The sequence below is a fragment of the Limanda limanda genome, chromosome 5 (assembly GCF_963576545.1).
Source record: "Limanda limanda chromosome 5, fLimLim1.1, whole genome shotgun sequence".
Classification (NCBI taxonomy): domain Eukaryota; kingdom Metazoa; phylum Chordata; class Actinopteri; order Pleuronectiformes; family Pleuronectidae; genus Limanda; species Limanda limanda.
In genome coordinates, this window is record NC_083640.1 from 28280639 (window position 1) to 28293195 (window position 12557).

The following is a 12557-nucleotide window of genomic DNA, read 5'->3' on the forward strand; positions in this document are numbered from 1 at the left end:
TCGGAAGCATTGATTAAGATTTCTGACTTTTTCATCACCTGTCAGCCCAAGTGTCAGAAAAGCGCTGGAAACAGGGAGATAAGCCTTTTTTGGAAGAAATGGTTAAATTCTTGAATTTTTCATCACACATCCTCCCAAATGTCACTAAACAGCTGGAAACGGGGAGATAAGCCTTTTTTGGAATCAATGGTTAACATTTTGACTTTTTCATCACATATCAGCTCCAATGTCAGAAAAGCGCTGGAAACAGGGAGATATGCCTTTTTTTGGAAGAAATGGTTAAATTCTTGAATTTTTCATCACACATCATCCCAAATGTCACTAAACAGCTGGAAACGGGGAGATAAGCCTTTTTTGGAATCAATGGTTAACATTTTGACTTTTTCATCACATATCAGCTCCAATGTCAGAAAAGCGCTGGAAACAGGGAGATATGCCTTTTTTTGGAAGAAATGGTTAAATTCTTGAATTTTTCATCACACATCATCCCAAATGTCACTAAACAGCTGGAAACGGGGAGATAAGCCTTTTTTGGAAGCATTGATTAAGATTTCTGACTTTTTCATCACATATCAGCCCAAGTGTCAGAAAAGCGCTGGAAACAGGGAGATAAGCCTTTTTTGGAAGAAATGGTTAAATTCTTGAATTTTTCATCACACATCATCCCAAATGTCACTAAACAGCTGGAAACGGGGAGATAAGCCTTTTTTGGAAGCATTGATTAAGATTTCTGACTTTTTCATCACATATAAGCCCAAGTGTCAGAAAAGCGCTGGAAACAGGGAGATAAGCCTTTTTTGGAAGAAATGGTTAAATTCTTGAATTTTTCATCACGCATCATCCCAAATGTCACTAAACAGCTGGAAACGGGGAGATAAGCCTTTTTTGGAAGCATTGATTAAGATTTCTGACTTTTTCATCACATATCAGCCCAAGTGTCAGAAAAGCGCTGGAAACAGGGAGATAAGCCTTTTTTGGAAGAAATCGTTAAATTCTTGAATTTTTCATCACACATCATCCCAAATGTCACTAAACAGCTGGAAACGGGGAGATAAGCCTTTTTTGGAAGCATTGATTAAGATTTTTGACTTTTTCATCACATATAAGCCCAAGTGTCAGAAAAGCGCTGGAAACAGGGAGATAAGCCTTTTTTGGAAGAAATGGTTAAATTCTTGAATTTTTCATCACGCATCATCCCAAATGTCACTAAACAGCTGGAAACGGGGAGATAAGCCTTTTTTGGAAGCATTGATTAAGATTTCTGACTTTTTCATCACATATCAGCTCCAGTGTCAGAAAAGCGCTGGAAACAGGGAGATATGCCTTTTTTTGGAAGAAATGGTTAAATTCTTGAAATTTTCATCACACATCATCCCAAATGTCACTAAACAGCTGGAAACGGGGAGATAAGCCTTTTTTGGAAGCAATGGTTAACATTTTGACTTTTTCATCACATATCAGCTCCAGTGTCAGAAAAGCGCTGGAAACAGGGAGATATGCCTTTTTTTGGAAGAAATGGTTAAATTCTTGAATTTTTCATCACACATCATCCCAAATGTCACTAAACAGCTGGAAACGGGGAGATAAGCCTTTTTTGGAAGCAATGGTTAACATTTTGACTTTTTCATCACATATCAAACTCCAGTGTCAGAAAAGCGCTGGAAACAGGGAGATATGCCTTTTTTTGGAAGAAATGGTTAAATTCTTGAATTTTTCATCACACATCATCCCAAATGTCACTAAACAGCTGGAAACGGGGAGATAAGCCTTTTTTGGAAGCATTGATTAAGATTTCTGACTTTTTCATCACCTGTCAGCCCAAGTGTCAGAAAAGCGCTGGAAACAGGGAGATAAGCCTTTTTTGGAAGAAATGGTTAAATTCTTGAATTTTTCATCACACATCATCCCAAATGTCACTAAACAGCTGGAAACGGGGAGATAAGCCTTTTTTGGAAGCAATGATTAACATTTTGACTTTTTCATCACATATCAGCTCCAGTGTCAGAAAAGCGCTGGAAACAGGGAGATAAGCCTTTTTTGGAAGAAATGGTTAAATTCTTGAATTTTTCATCACACATCATCCCAAATGTCACTAAACAGCTGGAAACGGGGAGATAAGCCTTTTTTGGAAGCATTGATTAAGATTTCTGACTTTTTCATCACCTGTCAGCCCAAGTGTCAGAAAAGCGCTGGAAACAGGGAGATAAGCCTTTTTTGGAAGAAATGGTTAAATTCTTGAGTTTTTCATCACACATCATCCCAAATGTCCCTAAACAGCTGGAAACGGGGAAATGAGCCTTTTTTGGAAGCATTGATTAAGATTTCTGACTTTTTCATCACATATCAGCCCAAGTGTCAGAAAAGCGCTGGAAACAGGGAGATAAGCCTTTTTTGGAAGAAATGGTTAAATTCTTGAATTTTTCATCACACATCATCCCAAATGTCACTAAACAGCTGGAAACGGGGAGATAAGCCTTTTTTGGAAGCAATGGTTAACATTTTGACTTTTTCATCACATATCAGCTCCAGTGTCAGAAAAGCGCTGGAAACAGGGAGATTAGCCTTTTTTGGAAGAAATGGTTAAATTCTTGAACTTTTCATCACACATCATCCCAAATGTCACTAAACAGCTGGAAACGGGGAGATAAGCCTTTTTTGGAAGCAATGGTTAACATTTTGACTTTTTCATCACATATCAGCTCCAGTGTCAGAAAAGCGCTGGAAACAGGGAGAAAAGCCTTTTTTGGAAGAAATGGTTAAATTCTTGAATTTTTCATCACATATCAGCTCCAGTGTCAGAAAAGCGATGGAAACAGGGAGATATGCCTTTTTTGGAAGAAATGGTTAAATTCTTGAATTTTTCATCACACATCATCCCAAATGTCACTAAACAGCTGGAAACGGAGAGATACGCCTTTTTTGGAAGCATTGATTAAGATTTCTGACTTTTTCATCACATATCAGCCCAAGTGTCAGAAAAGCGCTGGAAACAGGGAGATATGCCTTTTTTTGGAAGAAATGGTTAAATTCTTGAATTTTTCATCACATATCATCCCAAATGTCACTAAACAGCTGGAAACGGGGAGATAAGCCTTTTTTGGAAGCAATGGTTACCATTTTGACTTTTTCATCACATATCAGCTCCAGTGTCAGAAAAGCGCTGGAAACAGGGAGATAAGCCTTTTTTGGAAGAAATGGTTAAATTCTTGAATTTTTCATCACACATCATCCCAAATGTCACTAAACAGCTGGAAACGGGGAGATTGTCACGGTTTGGATGGAGAGATGGACCCAAATGCAGAAATTATAAAGTAAAAGGTAATTTAATTAAATAAGTATTTAACAAAACAAACAAAACATAAACACTAAACAGTTAACAAACAAAACACGAGGCTTACGCGGGGATACAGGAGATCAGGAGATCATGAAAGCACCATGGAAGGCAGGAGGGAAGACGAACAAACACCGCAGGAACACAGGACAGACAACACCGCAGGAAAAACAGGACAGACAACACCGCAGGAAAAACAAACAATCCGACCCAGGACAAAGGGAAGACAGAGGTTTAAATACACAGGGGAGGCAGGGGCAATTGAACACAGGTGTAACACATGAGGGCAGAGGAAGACAATCACCGACAGGAAGTGAAGACAGAAACAACACACAAGGAACAGACTACAAAATAAAACAGGAAACAAACAGAAACAGAGTGCAAACATGAAACTAAAACAAACAACAGAGATCTACAAGATAACTATGAAACAGTCTTGACCTGACAAATACAACCCAACTAGCCAGACTGTTTGCCAGACTGTTACAGAACCCCCCCCTCAAGGGCCGGATACCAGACGGCCCAAAAACAAAACCGAGACGGGAGGGAGGAGGGGGGAACCGGAGGAGGGACTCCGGGACATGCCCAGGGACTCAGGCGGACGGCTCCGTGGCCGCTCAGGGACAGAGTTCAGTAGCTCGGGAGATCGGCGCCGTTGCCGCTCAAGGGCAGAGTACTGAGGATCGGAAGGGCGGCACCGTGGCCGCTCAAGGGCAAAGTACTGAGGATCGGAAGGACAGCGCAGTGGCCGCACAGGAACCGAGTTCTGAGGCCCCTCATGGACTGAGCACCAAGGGGCAGCCCTCAGCCCCGGACTTGGTGATGGAACCGGAGTCGCAGCAGCTTGGACCTCTGACGCCGGAACCGCTGTGACGTCTCCGGGGAACCTCCGGCGCTGAAGAGGGGCTGGCACCGGCGCTGTGAGGACCTCAGACGTCAGAAGACAAGGGAAGCCCACGGGGAAACTCTGGCGCGGGACCGGAGAAGACTTCGCAGGGCCCGTAGCAGGGACTGGAGCTGGCACCGTGAAGGCCTCTGACGCCAGAACCAGAGTGTCGTCTGCTGGGATCCTCCGGCACAGGACAGGCACTGGAGCAGGGTCTGGAGCTAGCACCGTGAGGACCTCTGACGCCGGAACTAGAATGGCGTCTGCCGGGATCCTCCGGCGTGGAACAGGGACTGGAGCAAGGACTGGAGCTGACATCGCGAGGACCTCCGACGCCAGAGCCAGAGTGGCGTCTACCGGGACCCTCCGGCGCGGGACAGGCACTGGAGCAAGGACTGGAGCAGGCACGGCGAGGACCTCAGACGCCGGAACCAGAGTGGCGTCTGCCGGGACTCTCCGGCGTGGGACGGGGACCGGAGCAGGGACTGGAGCAGGCACGGCGAGGACCTCAGACGCCGGAACCAGAGTGGCGTCTGCCGGGAGTCTCCGGCGTGGGACGGGGACCGGAGCAGGGACTGGAGCAGGCACGGCGAGGACCTCAGACGCCGGAACCAGAGTGGCGTCTGCCGGGACCCTCCGGCGTGGAACGGGGACAGGAGCGAGGACAGGAGCAGGCACCGCGAGGACCTCAGACGCTGGAACCAGAGTGGCGTCTGCCGGGACTCTCCGGCGTGGGACAGGGACTGGAGCGAGGACAGGAGCAGGCACCGCGAGGACCTCTGACGCCAGAACCAGAGTGGCGTCTGCCGGGACCCTCCGGCGTGGAACGGGGACAGGAGCGAGGACAGGAGCAGGCACCGCGAGGACCTCAGACGCCGGAACCAGAGTGGCGTCTGCCGGGACCCTCCGGCGTGGGACAGGGACTGGAGCGAGGACAGGAGCAGGCACCGCGAGGACCTCCGACGCCGGAAACAGAGTGGCGTCTGCCGGGACCCTCCGGCGTGGGACTGGGACAGGAGCGAGGACAGGAGCAGGCACCGCGAGGACCTCCGACGCCGGAAACAGAGTGGCGTCTGCCGGGACCCTCCGGCGTGGGACTGGGACAGGAGCGAGGACAGGAGCAGGCACCGCGAGGACCTCCGACGCCAGAAGCAGAGTGGTGTCTGCCGGGACAGGAGCAGGGACTGGAGGTGGCTGGCGCCCAGTTGAGGCTGAAGGTGGCTGAGATCCAGTTGAGGCTGGAGACGGCTGGGGCCCAGTTGAGGCTGGAGGTGGCTGGGACCCAGTTGAGGCTGGAGGTGGCTGGGACCCAGTTGAGGCTGGAGACGGCTGGGACCCAGTTGAGGCTGGAGACGGCTGGGGCCCAGTCGAGGCTGGAGGTAGCTGGCGCCTGTGAGCATGCTGCTGGAGAGTGAGGCTTCTGCTATGGATGCCCCCTCTCCAACGTCCACCAACCACAGCAGAACCCTTCTTGAAACTGCGGGGACCACCAACCGCAGAGCTCCTCCACAGGCTGCGGGGTCCACCACGGGCCAGACGGGTTCCCTCGAAGGGGTTAGTGGATGGGGCTGGAGGGCTGCGCAGTGTCCTCAACCGCTCCTGCACCTCCAGGAGGTAGGGGACGTAATGGCTGACCCAGGGACGGTCTTTCAGCCAGGCCTCCAACACCAAGATCGCCTCCAGGGTCTCAGCAGTGTCTGAACCTCCCCCCTCCAGCTCAGACACCAAACAATCAAAATAATAAACTCTTTCACTCCAAAAACTAATCTCTGCTGGGTCCATATTATGGTCGGATTGTACTGTCACGGTTTGGATGGAGAGATGGACCCAGATGCAGAGATAGTCAAAATAAAAGGTTATTTAATTAAATAAGTATTTAACAAAACAAACAAAACATAAACACTAAACAGTTAACAAACAAAACACGAGGCTTACGCGGGGATACAGGAGATCAGGAGATCATGAAAGCACCATGGAAGGCAGGAGGGAAGACGAACAAACACCGCAGGAACACAGGACAGACAACACCGCAGGAAAAACAGGACAGACAACACCGCAGGAAAAACAGACAATCCGACCCAGGACAAAGGGAAGACAGAGGTTTAAATACACAGGGGAGGCAGGGGCAATTGAACACAGGTGTAACACATGAGGGCAGAGGAAGACAATCACCGACAGGAAGTGAAGACAGAAACAACACACAAGGAACAGACTACAAAATAAAACAGGAAACAAACAGAAACAGAGTGCAAACATGAAACTAAAACAAACAACAGAGATCTACAAGATAACTATGAAACAGTCTTGACCTGACAAATACAACCCAACTAGCCAGACTGTTTGCCAGACTGTTACAGAGATAAGCCTTTTTTGGAAGCATTGATTAAGATTTCTGACTTTTTCATCACCTGTCAGCCCAAGTGTCAGAAAAGCGCTGGAAACAGGGAGAAAAGCCTTTTTTGGAAGAAATGGTTAAATTCTTGAATTTTTCATCACACATCATCCCAAATGTCACTAAACAGCTGGAAACGGGGAGATAAGCCTTTTTTGGAAGCATTGATTAAGATTTCTGACTTTTTCATCACATATAAGCCCAAGTGTCAGAAAAGCGCTGGAAACAGGGAGATAAGCCTTTTTTGGAAGAAATGGTTAAATTCTTGAATTTTTCATCACACATCATCCCAAATGTCACTAAACAGCTGGAAACGGGGAGATAAGCCTTTTTTGGAAGCATTGATTAAGATTTCTGACTTTTTCATCACATATAAGCCCCAGTGTCAGAAAAGCGCTGGAAACAGGGAGATAAGCCTTTTTTGGAAGAAATGGTTAAATTCTTGAATTTTTCATCACACATCATCCCAAATGTCACTAAACAGCTGGACACGGGGAAATAAGCCTTTTTTGGAAGCATTGATTAAGATTTCTGACTTTTTCATCACCTGTCAGCCCAAGTGTCAGAAAAGCGCTGGAAACAGGGAGAAAAGCCTTTTTTGGAAGAAATGGTTAAATTCTTGAATTTTTCATCACACATCATCCCAAATGTCACTAGACAGCTGGAAACGGGGAGATATGCCTTTTTTGGAAGCAATGGTTAACATTTTGACTTTTTCATCACATATCAGCTCCAGTGTCAGAAAAGCGCTGGAAACAGGGAGATATGCCTTTTTTTGGAAGAAATGGTTAAATTCTTGAATTTTTCATCACACATCATCCCAAATGTCACTAAACAGCTGGAAACGGGGAGATAAGCCTTTTTTGGAAGCAATGGTTAACATTTTGACTTTTTCATCACATATCAGCTCCAGTGTCAGAAAAGCGCTGGAAACAGGGAGATAAGCCTTTTTTGGAAGAAATGGTTAAATTCTTGAATTTTTCATCACACATCATCCCAAATGTCACTAAACAGCTGGAAACGGGGAGATAAGCCTTTTTTGGAAGCAATGGTTAACATTTTGACTTTTTCATCACCTGTCAGCTCCAGTGTCAGAAAAGCGCTGGAAAAAGGGAGATATGCCTTTTTTTGGAAGAAATGGTTAAATTCTTGAATTTTTCATCACACATCATCCCAAATGTCACTAAACAGCTGGAAACGGGGAGATAAGCCTTTTTCGGAAGCATTGATTAAGATTTCTGACTTTTTCATCACATATCAGCTCCAGTGTCAGAAAAGCGCTGGAAACAGGGAGATATGCCTTTTTTGGAAGAAATGGTTAAATTCTTGAATTTTTCATCACACATCATCCCAAATGTCACTAAACAGCTGGAAACGGGGAAATAAGCCTTTTTTGGAAGCAATGGTTAACATTTTGACTTTTTCATCACATATCAGCTCCAGTGTCAGAAAAGCGCTGGAAACAGGGAGATATGCCTTTTTTTGGAAGAAATGGTTAAATTCTTGAATTTTTCATCACACATCATCCCAAATGTCACTAAACAGCTGAAAACGGGGAGATAAGCCTTTTTTGGAAGCAATGGTTAACATTTTGACTTTTTCATCACATATCAGCTCCAGTGTCAGAAAAGCGCTGGAAACAGGGAGATATGCCTTTTTTTGGAAGAAATGGTTAAATTCTTGAATTTTTCATCACACATCATCCCAAATGTCACTAAACAGCTGGAAACGGGGAGATAAGCCTTTTTTGGTAGCATTGATTAAGATTTCTGACTTTTTCATCACCTGTCAGCCCAAGTGTCAGAAAAGCGCTGGAAACAGGGAGATAAGCCTTTTTTGGAAGAAATGGTTAAATTCTTGAATTTTTCATCACACATCATCCCAAATGTCACTAAACAGCTGGAAACGGGGAGATAAGCCTTTTTTGGAAGCAATGGTTAACATTTTGACTTTTTCATCACATATCAGCTCCAGTGTCAGAAAAGCGCTGGAAACAGGGAGATATGCCTTTTTTTGGAAGAAATGGTTAAATTCTTGAATTTTTCATCACACATCATCCCAAATGTCACTAAACAGCTGGAAACGGGGAGATAAGCCTTTTTTGGAAGCATTGATTAAGATTTCTGACTTTTTCATCACCTGTCAGCCCAAGTGTCAGAAAAGCGCTGGAAACAGGGAGATAAGCCTTTTTTGGAAGAAATGGTTAAATTCTTGAATTTTTCATCACACATCATCCCAAATGTCACTAAACAGCTGGAAACGGGGAGATAAGCCTTTTTTGGAAGCAATGGTTAACATTTTGACTTTTTCATCACATATCAGCTCCAGTGTCAGAAAAGCGCTGGAAACAGGGAGATATGCCTTTTTTTGGAAGAAATGGTTAAATTCTTGAATTTTGCATCACACATCATCCCAAATGTCACTAAACAGCTGGAAACGGGGAGATAAGCCTTTTTTGGAAGCAATGGTTAACATTTTGACTTTTTCATCACATATCAGCTCCAATGTCAGAAAAGCGCTGGAAACAGGGAGATATGCCTTTTTTTGGAAGAAATGGTTAAATTCTTGAATTTTTCATCACACATCATCCCAAATGTCACTAAACAGCTGGAAACAAGGAGATAAGCCTTTTTTGGAAGCAATGGTTAACATTTTGACTTTTTCATCACATATCAGCTCCAGTGTCAGAAAAGCGCTGGAAACAGGGAGATATGCCTTTTTTTGGAAGAAATGGTTAAATTCTTGAATTTTTCATCACACATCATCCCAAATGTCACTAAACAGCTGGAAACGGGGAGATAAGCCTTTTTTGGAAGCATTGATTAAGATTTCTGACTTTTTCATCACCTGTCAGCCCAAGTGTCAGAAAAGCGCTGGAAACAGGGAGATAAGCCTTTTTTGGAAGAAATGGTTAAATTCTTGAATTTTTCATCACACATCATCCCAAATGTCACTAAACAGCTGGAAACGGGGAGATAAGCCTTTTTTGGAAGCATTGATTAAGATTTCTGACTTTTTCATCACATATCAGCCCAAGTGTCAGAAAAGCGCAGGAAACAGGGAGATAAGCCTTTTTTGGAAGAAATGGTTAAATTCTTGAATTTTTCATCACACATCATCCCAAATGTCACTAGACAGCTGGAAACGGGGAGATAAGCCTTTTTTGGAAGCAATGGTTAACATTTTGACTTTTTCATCACATATCAGCTCCAGTGTCACAAAAGCGCTGGAAATAGGGAGATATGCCTTTTTTTGGAAGAAATGGTTAAATTCTTGAATTTTTCATCACACATCATCCCAAATGTCACTAAACAGCTGGAAACGGGGAGATAAGCCTTTTTTGGAAGCAATGGTTAACATTTTGACTTTTTCATCACATATCAGCTCCAGTGTCAGAAAAGCGCTGGAAACAGGGAGATAAGCCTTTTTTGGAAGAAATGGTTAAATTCTTGAATTTTTCATCACACATCATCCCAAATGTCACTAAACAGCTGGAAACGGGGAGATAAGCCTTTTTTGGAAGCAATGGTTAACATTTTGACTTTTTCATCACATATCAGCTCCAGTGTCAGAAAAGCGCTGGAAACAGGGAGATTAGCCTTTTTTGGAAGAAATGGTTAAATTCTTGAACTTTTCATCACACATCATCCCAAATGTCACTAAACAGCTGGAAACGGGGAGATAAGCCTTTTTTGGAAGCAATGGTTAACATTTTGACTTTTTCATCACATATCAGCTCCAGTGTCAGAAAAGCGCTGGAAACAGGGAGAAAAGCCTTTTTTGGAAGAAATGGTTAAATTCTTGAATTTTTCATCACATATCAGCTCCAGTGTCAGAAAAGCGATGGAAACAGGGAGATATGCCTTTTTTGGAAGAAATGGTTAAATTCTTGAATTTTTCATCACACATCATCCCAAATGTCACTAAACAGCTGGAAACGGAGAGATACGCCTTTTTTGGAAGCATTGATTAAGATTTCTGACTTTTTCATCACATATCAGCCCAAGTGTCAGAAAAGCGCTGGAAACAGGGAGATATGCCTTTTTTTGGAAGAAATGGTTAAATTCTTGAATTTTTCATCACATATCATCCCAAATGTCACTAAACAGCTGGAAACGGGGAGATAAGCCTTTTTTGGAAGCAATGGTTACCATTTTGACTTTTTCATCACATATCAGCTCCAGTGTCAGAAAAGCGCTGGAAACAGGGAGATAAGCCTTTTTTGGAAGAAATGGTTAAATTCTTGAATTTTTCATCACACATCATCCCAAATGTCACTAAACAGCTGGAAACGGGGAGATAAGCCTTTTTTGGAAGCATTGATTAAGATTTCTGACTTTTTCATCACATATCAGCCCAAGTGTCAGAAAAGCGCTGGAAACAGGGAGATAAGCCTTTTTTGGAAGAAATGGTTAAATTCTTGAATTTTTCATCACACATCATCCCAAATGTCACTAAACAGCTGGAAACGGGGAGATAAGCCTTTTTTGGAAGAAATGGTTAAATTCTTGAATTTTTCATCACACATCCTCCCAAATGTCACTAAACAGCTGGAAACGGGGAGATAAGCCTTTTTCGGAAGCATTGATTAAGATTTCTGACTTTTTCATCACCTGTCAGCCCAAGTGTCAGAAAAGCGCTGGAAACAGGGAGATAAGCCTTTTTTGGAAGAAATGGTTAAATTCTTGAATTTTTCATCACACATCCTCCCAAATGTCACTAAACAGCTGGAAACGGGGAGATAAGCCTTTTTTGGAATCAATGGTTAACATTTTGACTTTTTCATCACATATCAGCTCCAATGTCAGAAAAGCGCTGGAAACAGGGAGATATGCCTTTTTTTGGAAGAAATGGTTAAATTCTTGAATTTTTCATCACACATCATCCCAAATGTCACTAAACAGCTGGAAACGGGGAGATAAGCCTTTTTTGGAATCAATGGTTAACATTTTGACTTTTTCATCATATATCAGCTCCAATGTCAGAAAAGCGCTGGAAACAGGGAGATATGCCTTTTTTTGGAAGAAATGGTTAAATTCTTGAATTTTTCATCACACATCATCCCAAATGTCACTAAACAGCTGGAAACGGGGAGATAAGCCTTTTTTGGAAGCATTGATTAAGATTTCTGACTTTTTCATCACATATCAGCCCAAGTGTCAGAAAAGCGCTGGAAACAGGGAGATAAGCCTTTTTTGGAAGAAATGGTTAAATTCTTGAATTTTTCATCACACATCATCCCAAATGTCACTAAACAGCTGGAAACGGGGAGATAAGCCTTTTTTGGAAGCATTGATTAAGATTTTTGACTTTGTCATCACATATAAGCCCAAGTGTCAGAAAAGCGCTGGAAACAGGGAGATAAGCCTTTTTTGGAAGAAATGGTTAAATTCTTGAATTTTTCATCACGCATCATCCCAAATGTCACTAAACAGCTGGAAACGGGGAGATAAGCCTTTTTTGGAAGCATTGATTAAGATTTCTGACTTTTTCATCACATATCAGCCCAAGTGTCAGAAAAGCGCTGGAAACAGGGAGATAAGCCTTTTTTGGAAGAAATCGTTAAATTCTTGAATTTTTCATCACACATCATCCCAAATGTCACTAAACAGCTGGAAACGGGGAGATAAGCCTTTTTTGGAAGCATTGATTAAGATTTTTGACTTTTTCATCACATATAAGCCCAAGTGTCAGAAAAGCGCTGGAAACAGGGAGATAAGCCTTTTTTGGAAGAAATGGTTAAATTCTTGAATTTTTCATCACGCATCATCCCAAATGTCACTAAACAGCTGGAAACGGGGAGATAAGCCTTTTTTGGAAGCATTGATTAAGATTTCTGACTTTTTCATCACATATCAGCTCCAGTGTCAGAAAAGCGCTGGAAACAGGGAGATATGCCTTTTTTTGGAAGAAATGGTTAAATTCTTGAAATTTTCATCACACATCAT